We start from the raw sequence: 13,609 nt of genomic DNA on the forward strand, positions 1-13,609 counted from the left end.
GCCTGAACTTTGATAAAGAAACCAGTAATACACACTGAAAAAAAACAAAAAAACAAAAAACAAACCAGCATTTTTAAATGAATTGTAATGGTCAAACTGGGTGGCTGCATGTAGAAAAAAGCAAATAGATTGATGACCCTCCACAAAAATAAACTCCAAGTGGATCACAGACCTCAACATAAAGCTAAATATTGATAGAAGAGAAATGAAGAATAGTTTTGAACTCATTGACATAGGAAGAAACTTTCTGAACAGAGCATCTTAGCATAGGCACCGAGAACAACAAATTGAGGAGTTTCTGTATGGCAAGAGACACCATCATTGGACAAAGTGGCAGCCTACAGAATGAGAAAACTTCTTTAACAATTACATGTCCAATAGAAGGATAATCTCTAAAATGTATAAGAACTTAAAAAACTAGACATGAATAAACCAAACAGTCCAATTAAAAATGGGGAAAGAACTAAATAGAGAGTTTTGAAAGATGAAACACAAATGGCAAAGAAACAAAGAAATGTTCAACATCTTTAGTTACCAGGGAAATATAAATCAAAACTACATTTCACCCCTGTCAGAATGGCCAAGATAAATAAAACAAACGATAGTTCATGCTGGTAAGGATATGAGGTGAAGGAATCACTCATCCATTGCTGGTGGGAGTGCAAAATATACAGTTACTATAAAAATCATGGTTGCGGTTTCTCAGGAAGCTGGCAATAGATCTACCTCAAAGGCAATAGATCTACCTCAATACCTTGAGGTTGTGCTACTCTAGGGCATTTACCCAAAGGACACTTCATCCTATCACAGGGACACTTGCTTAGCCATATTCATTGCTGCTATATTTATAATAACAAGAATTTGGAAACAGCCGAGATGTTCCTCAACAGACGAATGGAAAAAGAAAACATAATATTGTAATAAATATAATTTACACATGGATTATTACTCATTTGTTAAAATTAAACAAAACTGTAATATTCAGATATAAATGTATGGAGCCTGAAAAAAATGATCCTCAAGTAACCCAGATCCACAAAGACAAATATGGTTTGTATTCTTTTATATGTGGATGTTAGCTTTTAAGCGTTCAACAGACAGTTCACAATCCATATAACCACAGAGGTTGGGTATAGAATAAGGGACCAGGAGACAAGAAGAAGATATTCTCCATATCTAACTAACTAACTATACATCTAACTATATATATGTATATCTAACTATGTATAGATTATATTTATATAAAAATATATATGTAACCATATATATATATATATATATATATATATATATATATATATATATAGTTTTGGAGAGATGGGGGTATGTGCGGAATGGTAGGATTAAACAATTAAACAGATTAAACAGTCAAATGGGGATGGAAATGGAGGATAAGTGTGGGAATACAGGGTGGAACAACTAACATTAAGGGCTGTTTGAGGAGTCATTTGGAAACCTACTATAGTAAAATCTTCTTAAAATATATACATATATGAAATAAATCTGTGTAGAGTTACTAAACAATGAAGGATGCAAAGCCCCAACTATATATCTCTCACCACCAAGAGGAACCTCCAGTGCCAGGATGGATTATATCTGGGGTTCCATGGAAACCCTCAAACAATGCAAGCTATTTCTAGGGATATTGATTGCTCTTCACAAACTGATGGTAAAGTCCCATGGCTGAAGACAATACTTACATATCTCATTGAACACAGAGAAGTCAAGCCAGTGTTTACTTAAAGCCCTTAACCCTATTGGCTATTGTTTATGAGGCTGGAAAATACTTTGCGTGATACCAAAGGAGAACAATAAACACTAACCCAGCTACACACCCTTTGGTATACAGTCGTGACCTGCCTGCAAGATATGCTGGTGCACTAGCGGCACAATCCTGTGGGGGTAACCAACCACTGCCTGTTTGGATTTACAGCCCATTCCATGAGATGGAATCCATACCTGACACTGCTTGGGTGGCCTGAAATCTGAGACTAGGTAGGCCCTGGACCTAGGGGAAAAACCAACACTACTGTTCTGCTAAAGAGCATAGTAATAAAATGACTCTTAGTGACATTCTGCTATACACATAAATCAGTGTCTAGATCAGTCATTATGAGAGAAGCTTCCTTCTATGATAAGAGGAAATACAGAGACTCACAACTGGACAATGTGCAGAGAGAGAGACCTTGGAACACTCAGTCCTCAATGGGATGTCTTCACCCAACTTCTCCTCTCAGGGCTCAGAAAACTATGCAGAAAAAGAGGCAGAAAGATTCTAAGAGCCAGAGGGGATGGAGGACACCAAGGAAACTGTTTTCCAGAGACAGCAGGATACCAATATAAGCTCATAGAGACTGTGGCAGCACACACAATTCTTGGACAGGTTCAGGCTAGAGAGGTTCCCAATTCTGAGAAGGGGAAGTGGACATGAGCTTCCATCTCTAACCAAAATGGTATCTCCAATTTTCAACCATTTGAAAAGGAAATTTCTCCAATGGAGGCTCACGGTGTACACAAACCACACTTAAGAGCAGGCCCCATGCCCAGCAATAGATGGCCAACATAAAATGAACTCAGTGGTAGTTTTGGAGATTCCTTTTGTCTCATATTGCTTTGTTTAGGCCTTTTTCCCCTTACTGATCTTTTGCTCGTGTGTTAAGCTTTTCAATTTTTCATTTTTTGGGGGAGTTTTGTTTATGTGCAGTGTGTCTTTGTGAGTATGTGTTTCTTGTTTTTTTTTTCATTTACTTTTATTTGTTTGTATTTTAAGTTTGCCTGTTACTTTCTAATGAGAGAGAGAGGAAGAAGGCATGGAGTTGCAAGGGTGGGGAGGCAGAGAGACTCTGGGAGGAGATGAGAGAGGGGAACTGTGATCAGAATATAGTGTATGAAAAAATATTTTCAATTATAAAAAGAAGTTATTATCTATGTTAGCTGCAGAGATTTCTCAGCAGGTAAAGGCATTTGCCACATCAATCCAAGGAGCTGAGTTCAATCTCTAGAGGCATGATGGAAAGAGGAGACTGATTCCAAAAGTAACAGCAAGCTGTTAACTTTCATCTTTTTGATAGTTTTGATTTTAAAAAGGCATAAAACTGTTGAAAAAATGATAATGAAAAAATGCCAAGGGATGCATCTTTTTATTTTAATAATTTTATATGTGAATGCGATATATTTACAACATCTCTCCATTCCCATCCAACTCTTTTCTTCTCTCTCCATTCCCTCTCCAATTCCCTTCTTCTTATATTGTTAATATTGTTACATATACATGCATTTCTGTTATTTCTATGTACACTGGTTTAGAGCTGATCACTTGGGATTGAATACCGTATCTGATGGTTCATCCCTGGAGAAAAGTGATTCTTCCTCCTTCTGTAGACATTCACTCCCTCTAGCTCTGTATTTAGTGATAGGCCCTTGTGAAATTTCCCCCTTCCTCATTGGCATGTCAATTAGTGTGGTAATTAACTTATTTAGGCAATTATATTGTTCAAATTTAGTGGATACAGTATCCCTGCCATGTCTAGAAGGTGATATCTTGTAGCAAGCATGCTGATTCCTCAGCTTTATAAACCTTTCTGCCCCCTCTGTGATACTTCCTGAACCATAGTAGTGTTGTGTTGTAGATTATGTTGTGTTGTAGATTGTATTGTGTTATAGAGTCACTGATTGGAGCAGGAATTTTTACCAGCTATACACACAGGTATGTATGTGAGCACGTTTGGGTACATATGTGTATATGTATAAAACAAAAGTGATAAAATATAGTTGGCATATCTGAGCATGCCAGCTGGTTTTTATGTCAATTTGACTCAAGCTATAGTCATCTGAGAGGAGGGAATCTCAATTGAGAAAATTCTATGAAATCTGGATATGGGCAAGCCTGTTGGGCATTTTCTTAATTAGTTTTTGATGTGGGATGTGCGGGGGCCCAGCCCATTGCCAGTGAGGACACTCCTGGACTGGTGGTCCTGCATTCTATAGAAAACAAACTGAGCAAGCCATGGGAAGCAAGCTAGTAAGCAGTTCCCCTCCATGACCTCTGCATGAGCTCCTACCTCCGGGTTCCTGTCCTGTTTAATTCTTGTCCTAATTTTCTTCAGTAATGAACAGTGATGTGGAAGTGGAAGCAAGAATTAACTCTTTCTTCTCCAGCTTGCTTTTGATCATGGTATTTCATCACAGCAATAGTAACCTTAACTAATGAGTGAAAGGAATAAGGATTCTTCTTGTAGCATTTTATAACTTCCTATAGATTTAAAATAATAAATGTTTTGCATAAAGCTAGAGAAAGTTTTGCATCTTAATGCTTGTTGGGAAGAGAATGAAAAATACATTTTCTTTTTCTGTGGCAAACATGGTAACCTGCTGGTGTTTTTTATTTATTTTATTAGTATTATTATTTTTAGTTTAAACCACTAATTAAAAGCATAGGTTTGATAGTATGGCCAAAAAGGGTTCTAGTCTTAGGAGTATTAGTAACATCTCTAAACATAAGACATTTGAAGTGTTCATTTATGAACAGCACTTGCTAGAGCCGTTACCCGGTCAATATTTATTCTCTCCCTCTTTTATGTTACACAGCTATGCATTTGACACCATTATCTGTTTGTTTGGCTGGGTGACTGCATTTTATGAAATTGTTGCAGAAGGGTCCTTGTCTTTGCTCAAGAGATATAAGTGGAAGTGATTGAATTAGGGCTTTGATAGGGGTCCATTTGGCTGGCTGGCACCTTTTCGCCTTGTTCCTTTCATTTCTACTTAGAAGATGGAACTCCAAACCATCTTGTAAAGAAGAGCTATGGACAAAATCTGCCTCTGGAAGGAGATGATGGGTTCATGCGGACCTTGAAGGAGCCTGGAACTGTTCCTTTGGACTGCTTGTTACATGCAAAAGCCACATCATTGTAAAGTTATGTAGGTTTTCTTCTAGATATAATCAAATGCAATTACTCAGGGACACACTGTCTTTGAGAGTTATGATTATTGAACTTCTTTGTGCATGCAGTGAACTTTATTGACTGATGGCATTCAAGAGAGTAGGAATCCCTAAGCCCTTCCTGTTATTCTGTGGCTCTGGGATGGAAACAGTGATAGAGGTGCTCAGTGTCAGGGGCTGAGATGGGACATGGACTGCTCAGCAACTGGGGGCCTCTTTCTTGCTCTTGTGCCCTTGCTGGGGTGGGTGGTCCAGGGCTTCTTACTCCTTGGAGACCATGTAGACTATGAGCTCCACCACCCTGTTGCTGTAGCTGTATTCATTGTCATACCAGGAAATGAGCTTTACAATGTTATCCTTGAGAGCAATGCTAATCCCAGCACTAAAGGTGGATGAATAGACTACTGTTGAAGTCATAGGATTCAACTTGGTCCTCAATGTAGTCCAGGGTGCCCTTTAGTGTCCTCTGTTGCCTACTTCACTACCTTCTTGATGTCATCATACTTGGTGGCTTTCTCCAGGTGGCATGTCAGATCCACAAGGGACACATTGAGGCAAGAAACACAGAAGGCCATGCCAGTGAACTTCCCATCAGCTCTGGGATGACCTTGTCCACAACCTGGCAGCACCAGTGGATGCAAGGATGATGTTCTAGGTAGCCACATGGTCATCATGCCATAGCTTCCCTGAGGGGCTATCCACAATTTTCTGCGTGGCAGTGATATCATGGATTGTGGTCATGAGCCCTTTCACAATGCTAAAGATGTCATGGATGACCTTGGCCAGGGGGGCTAAGCAGTTGGTGGTGAAGGAAGGAAGCATTGCTCACAATTTTGAGTGAGTCATCATACTTCTCATGGTTCACACCCATCTCAAACATGGGGGCATTAGCAGGAAGGGCAGACATAATGACCCTTTTGGTCCCACCCTTCAAGTGGGCCCCAGCCTTCTCCATGGTGGTGAAGATGCCAGTAGACTCCACCACTTACTTGGCACCAGCATCACCCCATTTGATGTTGGTGGGATCTGGTTCCTGGAAGATGGTGATGGCCTTCTGGTTGATGGCAAACTTTCCACTTCCAGCCTTGACTGTGCTGTTGAACTTGCCATGGGTAGATTCATACTGGGATACGTAGAGCATGTAGTTAAGGTCAATAAAGGGGTCATTGATGGCAACAATTTCCACTTCACCAGATACAATGGTAGCCCTGGTAACCAGGTGTCCATATGGCCAAATCTGTTCACTCTGACCTTTGCTATCGTGTCTCAGGGACAAGGCTGGCATTGTATGAGAAGACACAGCTGTCTCTGGAACAGGGAGGAGCAGAGAGCCTTTTATTGAACTTTCTAATTTTACTTTTTAAATTTATATTTTGTATATGTATTTGTGTTCATCTGTATGTGAGTAAAGTGTGTGTATGTGGCCCTCAATAATTCTGTATGTACTCATTGGGGCAAGGTTTCTGAATTGAACCAGGAGCTCATCCTTACAGGCAAGGCTAGCTAGTCAATTGCTACTGGGATCCCTGGTTCACCTTTCCACATCCTCTGATAACAGGCAATCTTCCAAACCCAGCTGGCACTTATGTGCATGCTGGGAATCTAAGAATTCTGGTTCTCATAATTACACAGCAAATGCTTTACCTGCTCAGCCTTCTTGCTAGGACCAATACTGAATAAAGAATATGAAAGTTTATTTGTGGAGAAACTATAATTAGAGCCAAGAAGCTCCCTGGTTCTGTAAAAACCTGAGGCATGATTTCCAATTCTGTACTTCGACAAAATTGCTTCCTCGTTTCTCATTCCTGAGTTGGGGAAAGTAACATTAATTTCCTGATGGAGTGTTGTAGGTCAAGTGAGGTCATGCATATAAAATTTGCTGCACATTATTTGCATTTGATAAGAATTCAATGAGTTATTGCCATTTTGGTTAGAATTGTAATTTTCTTATTTTTAAAATTTATTTTGAGAATTTCATTCATGAGACCTCATGAATATATCATCCCCACCCCCTCCCTTTCTTACCTCCAACTCCTCCTTGTGTCCTTCTCATTCCCTATCAAATTTATGACTTCCTCTTCTTTAATTATTATTGTTAATACACAGATACATATATACATGCATATATATAAATACACTATGTTAAGTTTATTTAGTGTTACTCATGTGTGTATGGTTGAATGCTTGGGATTGGTTAAACTACCAGGAAGAAGACAGATCATCCCATTCTCAGAAGCGGTTGGTTGTCTATAACTTTTCATCTGTGCATGGGGCCTTGTAAGATTTCCCCTGTCCATGTTGGTATGTCAACTGGTGTTGTCATTGTGACCATATTGTTCAGGTTGACTGTATTGTTGAGATTTCATGAATGCAACTTCTCTGTAATCCATAAAGGATGCTGTCTCTCAGCAAATGTCCTGGTGTACTGGTGCTTACAGTCTTTCTGCTGCCTCTTCGGCAATGTTCCCTGAGCCTTGAGGATAAGGGTTGTGTTGTTGATGTACCAGCTGGAGTTGGGTATCCATCACCTGATCAGTTCGTCATGCAGTTTGGCCAGTTGTAGATCTCTATAATGGTCTCCATGTGGTGCAAAAAGAAGGGAGAGAAACATTGAGAGAGAGGAATGAAGAAGGAATAAGTAACAAGGATGATTGAAAAGGCCATGTGGAAACATTTTATGTCTATTTAAGAAGACAAATATATGTAATTACACACACATATGTGGTTTTGAGTGAAGTTATGCCACTTGGGGTGATAATGATTCTTCCAAGAACAATAGGCCATCACCGAAAATCAGTGTCAGACATGGAGAACCTCCCTTTGAGTTATTAGGGGGAGGTGAAGAACCTCCCAAATAATACAGACTATTGTTATTGTTCTTGGTTACTTCACAGAACTTGAAGGTTAAGTCCCTATTGCTGAAGACACCACACATTTTAGACACAGAACTTGGAAGGATTAAGCTAGAACTGATGTAAAAACCTTCTCCCTGAGGACTAGCTCTTAGCATTTGAAGGTGATAGGCAATCTGCTGAGGGAGAAAAGTAATTAATAGTCCTATCCAGCTGTGTACTACAGTTATCTTCCTAAACCAGTGTACTTCCTAACTGCATTGTAAATACTTAGCCTTATAACCACAAATAAGTGTCACTCTCACCCCCATCAAAGATTGAATTTTTGATAAATGTGAATTGTAATTCTTCATAAACACAATAAGCTTGATGAGTATTTACCTAACACTACCTACATCAGCACAGTGTAAAGGAGGAATATACCTAAAAGACAATAGACGCTTTCCTCTCCTTTATAATTCTCTTCTAAAATACTTCTTTTTTTCCCCAATGGAGGACAACATATCAATGTAGAGTTCTTAAAATATCCTGCCTGTTTAAACGTAATTCCTTGCAATTATAATCATACTCAAGCCCATATTTGAAATGAATATGCCAAGAGAGTTTCCTGAATAAATGCAATTGTGCTTGATAATAATTGCTTGATAATAACCATCAGATGATTTGTGAACTAATGAATGTGACTAAGTACCAGGTATGCTAGGCAAATTCTAAACATCTGAAAGGGATTTATATATGTGTGATATCAATGAAAAGACATATACATGGGTAGCAGTACTTCAAAATTCCAAGCTAATCTAGCAAATAATATTATATATGAAGGAGAAATCCAGATTTTGTTTGCTATAGATGGCAGATTGATATATACATGTTTAACTTGGCTTGAAATAAAATTTGAACAGCCTGGTTGCACTCTGAAGTCAGAATGCGAGCTCTAAAACTCCCATAATATTTCTTGATCAAAGTTCTGTATTTAAATTATGATTTATTGTAAGATATCATCAGTATCTAGATATTCTATCTCATAGAATAACTTTCTCCTTTTCATGTCCCTGCTCAGACTTTCTGTCTATATAAGAATATGTTTATATAATATACATATATGTATGTTCATGTACATATCGATATGTAGATATACTATTTATTCAACAGGCCAGTGAGTTGTGTGACTAGAAAACAAAATCTTGATTATTGATACAGTAGGATTTCTCTTGAGTTTTCAACACCTTATTCCTTGTTCCTTTGTGACACAGATATATGAAATTTTAAAAGCAATTTTAACGGATGTGTGCCACAGCACATACCAAATTCACTTCTGCCCACAAAGAAACTTGGCAAGTGAAGCAAGGGATTTTGAGTAGGCAAAGACACAATGCACGGCAGGAAAATGCTGGAGTCTGCTTATGTTCTCTCTCTCCCAATAGTCCCATGAATTGAGTTATTTGTGCCTTTGCCCAGCCCAGAGAACTATGCCAGCCAGGATCTTAGCAGGAAATGGTCGACAGCCATGACATAGGTAGATCAAGGATGGCTAAGTCAAGGGATTCCACAAAGATGACCTTAGTGTAGGGACACACAGACCACTAAGGGTTAATCATGGAGTTGCTGAAGTTGTGTGGCTCAGAAGATAAGGGGAGAAGAGGTGGTCCCAGGATCCCAGTGGGAGGTTATAAGGAAAGATGCCTTGAAAGCGGAAGTGTTGGGCACTAAGGGAACAGACTTGGTCTCACTTTCTTCCTTCTCATCTTCTGGTGGCCACAAAGTTGGATCTGAATGGAAACAGGTGATATCAGATGATACTGCAGCTCAGTTTAGGGTTGTATGGAAAGTGCATATAGGAAGAAGCAAAGCTCAGAGAGGTTAGGCTCCTTGTCAGAAGTCACACAGCCAAGATATTGAACAGTCTGGACTAGAACTGAGATGTAACTATTGAAAAGTTTTATTATTTCTATTTTGCCAAGTGGTTCATAATCAATATTAATTATTATTATGCCTAAATATTATGATGAATATGTAGTGATAATACAATGCACACTCCTAGTTGCTGCATTTTATAATAGAAACTTTCACAGTCCTAGAATTTCTAACAGAATCCATTTATTTGTCTAGTAAGAATGTCACAAAAATTGATGATCTGAAAGTCTGTTGTCAAGAGAGTCACAGATGCACCTGGAATTGACAGGGAGAGGATAAACTGACTGCAATAAGTAGCTTAAGGCCCAAAAGTTGAGAAATAGACTAATAGTTTCATCTTTTTCATCTTATGCTTGATTCTTATTTGCTACAAATGTCATTGTAAAAGTTGTGTTGGGGACTGGAGAGACGGCTCAGTAGTCAGAAGCACTTGTTCTTGCAGAAGACCTGGGTTCAGTTCCTAGCACCCGCACAGTGGCTCGCAAACATCTGTAACTCCTGTTTCAGGGGATCTGATATCCTCTTCTGACCTCCATGGGCACCAGGCATATATGTGGTGCACATAAAACAAGTTGAGTTTCTGACTGATAACAGCAGTCTAATGTACATTGTGTGTGTGTGTGTGTGTGTGTGTGTGTGTGTGTTATTGCATATGTGCATGGGGGTGGGGGATTGTGTATGTGGAACCGAAGGTTAGTGTTAAGTTTCTCAGTTTTTCTCCACCTTTATTTTGAGGTAGAGTCTCTCCCTGAACCGTTCATTTGGCTAGATGGACCAGCCTATAAGCTTCAGGGGTCCACGTGTCTCTGCCTTCTCCTACTGCTGTGGTTACCAGGGCATGCTACTTCACCAGTTCTTTCCCCCTGGGGTCTGGGAGTTTGAAATCAGGTCCTCGTGTTTGCACAGCAGGCCCTTTATCCTTTGCCTAAAAGAAAAATTATTTAGTTTTTAAGATTTGTTTGAAGTCTATGCATGTTTTCTACAGTTGGAGGAGCTGTGGAAAACAAACCTCATTTCTACAGGTTTTATCAGATGCAAAGGATGTTTCCTTAAATACGAGGAATACAGCCCATAAACATGAGATACAATCATGATTTAGTTCTTCTAGAGTACTGTAGATTCCATTTTACTTAGTTATCAGTGGTATAAAGGAAAGTCTTATTATAAGCTAGTTTTACAGTTAAATAATTTACCCTCTCAATAAAATTACCTGTTTTAAAAAAGTGAAACAATTTCCTGACATTACTTTATAGTTTATTCTGGTTCATAAGAGTAATAGAAGGAAGCAGAAGCCTGGTCCCCCATGTGGAAGTCAGTGGCTTAGCTTAAAGCTAAGTGTCAACGATGGCCATGGAGAACCCTGCATGCTGTTTAATAGACTGCCCGAGGGTCAGTCGACAAAGGGTGAGAAAAATTTTGGAAATATTTATCAAGTGCTAATGACCTGGAACTGCCGACTCTCTGCAGTCCCTTTAATGGCACTCCAGGAATTCAGCCCAAGTGTAATTACTGATTTCACTTAGAGTTGGCGATAGTCATGCTTCAAGATTAGATATTTATTTATATATTGATTTTATATATGTTTGGAGGGAATTGAAGGTAGAATTTTTGTAGGTAGGGGCTCAAAAAGACTGTCACACATCATACTTTTGTTTTAGTACCTCTAAAATTTTGTTCTTATTTTATGTGTATAAATGTTTTGTCTTTATGTGTGATGTATGTATGTGCACCATGTGCATGTCTGGGGCCTGTGGAAGCTGGAAGAGTGTATCTGATCCTCTGGAACTGGAGTTACAGGTAGTTATGTGCCACCATGTGGGTGTTGAGAAATGAACTTGAGTCCTCTGGAAAAGCAGCTAGGGCTCATAACTTCTGATCCAGTTCTCCAGACCCACCAACTAGCTTTTATAAATTATGCAGAGAGTGAAGAATAGGTAGAGGATATTGATTCCCACTTTAATTCACCAGCTATTAAGAACCTGCATAACTGGAAGAATTAATATTTGAACTTGGGTTCTGGGTGGCTTGGGCTTAAATGCCATGGCCATTATTCAATCTCAATGTCATGTACATAACGGGGCTGTAACAGCAGCTATTTCACAGGGCTGCGTGAAGAGTTGGTGTAAGCCCTCATAACAGTGTCTGTCACAGAGAAGGCTTTGGTGACCTTTGAAATTCCATGAGCTGGGCTAAAGGTACTTTCCTACTCCACATTGGTGTTGGTCATGCCCCTGGGGTGCCAGTCTTCTGTATAAACTTGCTTATGTGCTACACGGGGTAACAGCTTTTTGCAAAAAGTCCATACCAAGAGACTTACTACAACGATATTAATCTACAAGTGATCGGAACTCTCTACCTTCCATAGTGTTATTTTCAGAATTTGAAAATAGAGAAATCAGAAGGGTGAGGCAGGGTGGGTGGAAAAAGAATGTGAGAGAATGTAGATGGAAACATTGTCCTCCAGAGTCTGGGCATTAATAACTGTAATTTTGGAGGACGTTAATTAACCTTTTGGGTATTAGCTCTCTTAGCTGTCAAACAGGCATCAAAACACACTAGAGACAAAACACGTGCTCCAGCTCAGTGTGTTCTTATCATTACAGACTGTTTGAATCCACTTTGTATGTCCAAAGTGCTTTCTGGCAAAACCGAGCTGTTAAGAACACAGCCACTTTCCAGTGCATTCTCAATCTTTAGCTCCTGTGAGCCAAGTAAGATAGGAGCTGAGAGGAGACTCCACCAACCACTTTTCTAGCATCCAGAAATCATTAGATTATTCAGAAGGGTGATGTCAAGGGGGCTTCAGGCAGGCATAGGGATTTCAGAGGCAGAAACTGCTAACCCCGTTAGCCTTGCTGGATGCAGCCATTTCTCACTTCATTAGCCCGAAGTTCATTTTCACCCGAAAATGTCACACCAGGCACACGGTACATTCCAGTTCTAATGCAAAACACCTGGACTCCTTTGGCTAGAGGCCACATCTGGGGGCCAGCTCATCACTCTGTGGTGATCTGGGTCCTGTCTTGGCCTTTGCCGCAACTGCAAGCACAACGCTAGGGAAGATTAATTTTAGTGGAACCGGGGCCAAGGGAAACAAGCCTAACTGAGAATTTAAAATATTAAAAACCTATTAACTGAGACAATGGGAAGCCAGTATTAGCCCTGAAGTGAAAACACGCTTAATTAAATAAACAAGCGCCATTAGAAACCGTCTGCACGTTACAAGGAATGGGAGAGCGAGACCCGTCCCAAGGATAAAGTGACTATAATCAAACCAATGCTCAGATGAAGAACAACCCCGCTGTTTTTTGTTTAAAGGGTTATTTATTTTTATTTTATGTGTGTGGGTATGCTGCCTGTATGTACGGCTATGCGCCATGTGCATGCCTAGAGTTTGGACAGTTGTGTGCTACCATGTGGGGCCCAGGCCCTTTGCAAGAGCAGGGCATGCTCTTAACTGTGCAGCCCTTGCTGGTCCCCTCTCCCCAGTTCATTTATATGCTGACTTTCTTTGGACTCTCTTTGTGACCCAGAGAGTCTCAAGGTCATATGTATAAGCTGTAGAGTGTGCACACTCATTTAGAGTTATGAAGACAGTAAGAAAGAGCAAGCGAGCACACAGAATTATGGTACACCTAGTTGTGAAAATGGGGCCTTTACAGTCCCCCTTATGTTTGGGCTTTTTGAGCTCATCTTTGTGTTCCTCATGGCTGCTCTCCTCTCTCTGTCTCCCTTCCAAATTTTCTTGAGCTTTTACATAAGAGAGGAACAGCAGGCCTAGAAGATGGTATTCCAATTAATAGCTTTATTCAGCCAGGATTAAGTCACAGGTTCATCTCAGTTCAACAAGCGTTTTCTTCAGTGCCCCTTCTGCCAGAGTCAGTGTTGAGAGGTGCAAATG

The 13,609-nt window shown here is 39.8% G+C and overlaps 1 pseudogene; it reads right to left on the minus strand.

The window, feature by feature from the left end:
• Window positions 1-5,203: 5,203 nt before the first annotated feature.
• On the minus strand, window positions 5,204-6,227 carry LOC102915385 (glyceraldehyde-3-phosphate dehydrogenase pseudogene; annotated as a pseudogene).
• Window positions 6,228-13,609: the final 7,382 nt, after the last annotated feature.

This window comes from Peromyscus maniculatus, chromosome 16 (genome assembly GCF_049852395.1).
Source record: "Peromyscus maniculatus bairdii isolate BWxNUB_F1_BW_parent chromosome 16, HU_Pman_BW_mat_3.1, whole genome shotgun sequence".
Classification (NCBI taxonomy): domain Eukaryota; kingdom Metazoa; phylum Chordata; class Mammalia; order Rodentia; family Cricetidae; genus Peromyscus; species Peromyscus maniculatus.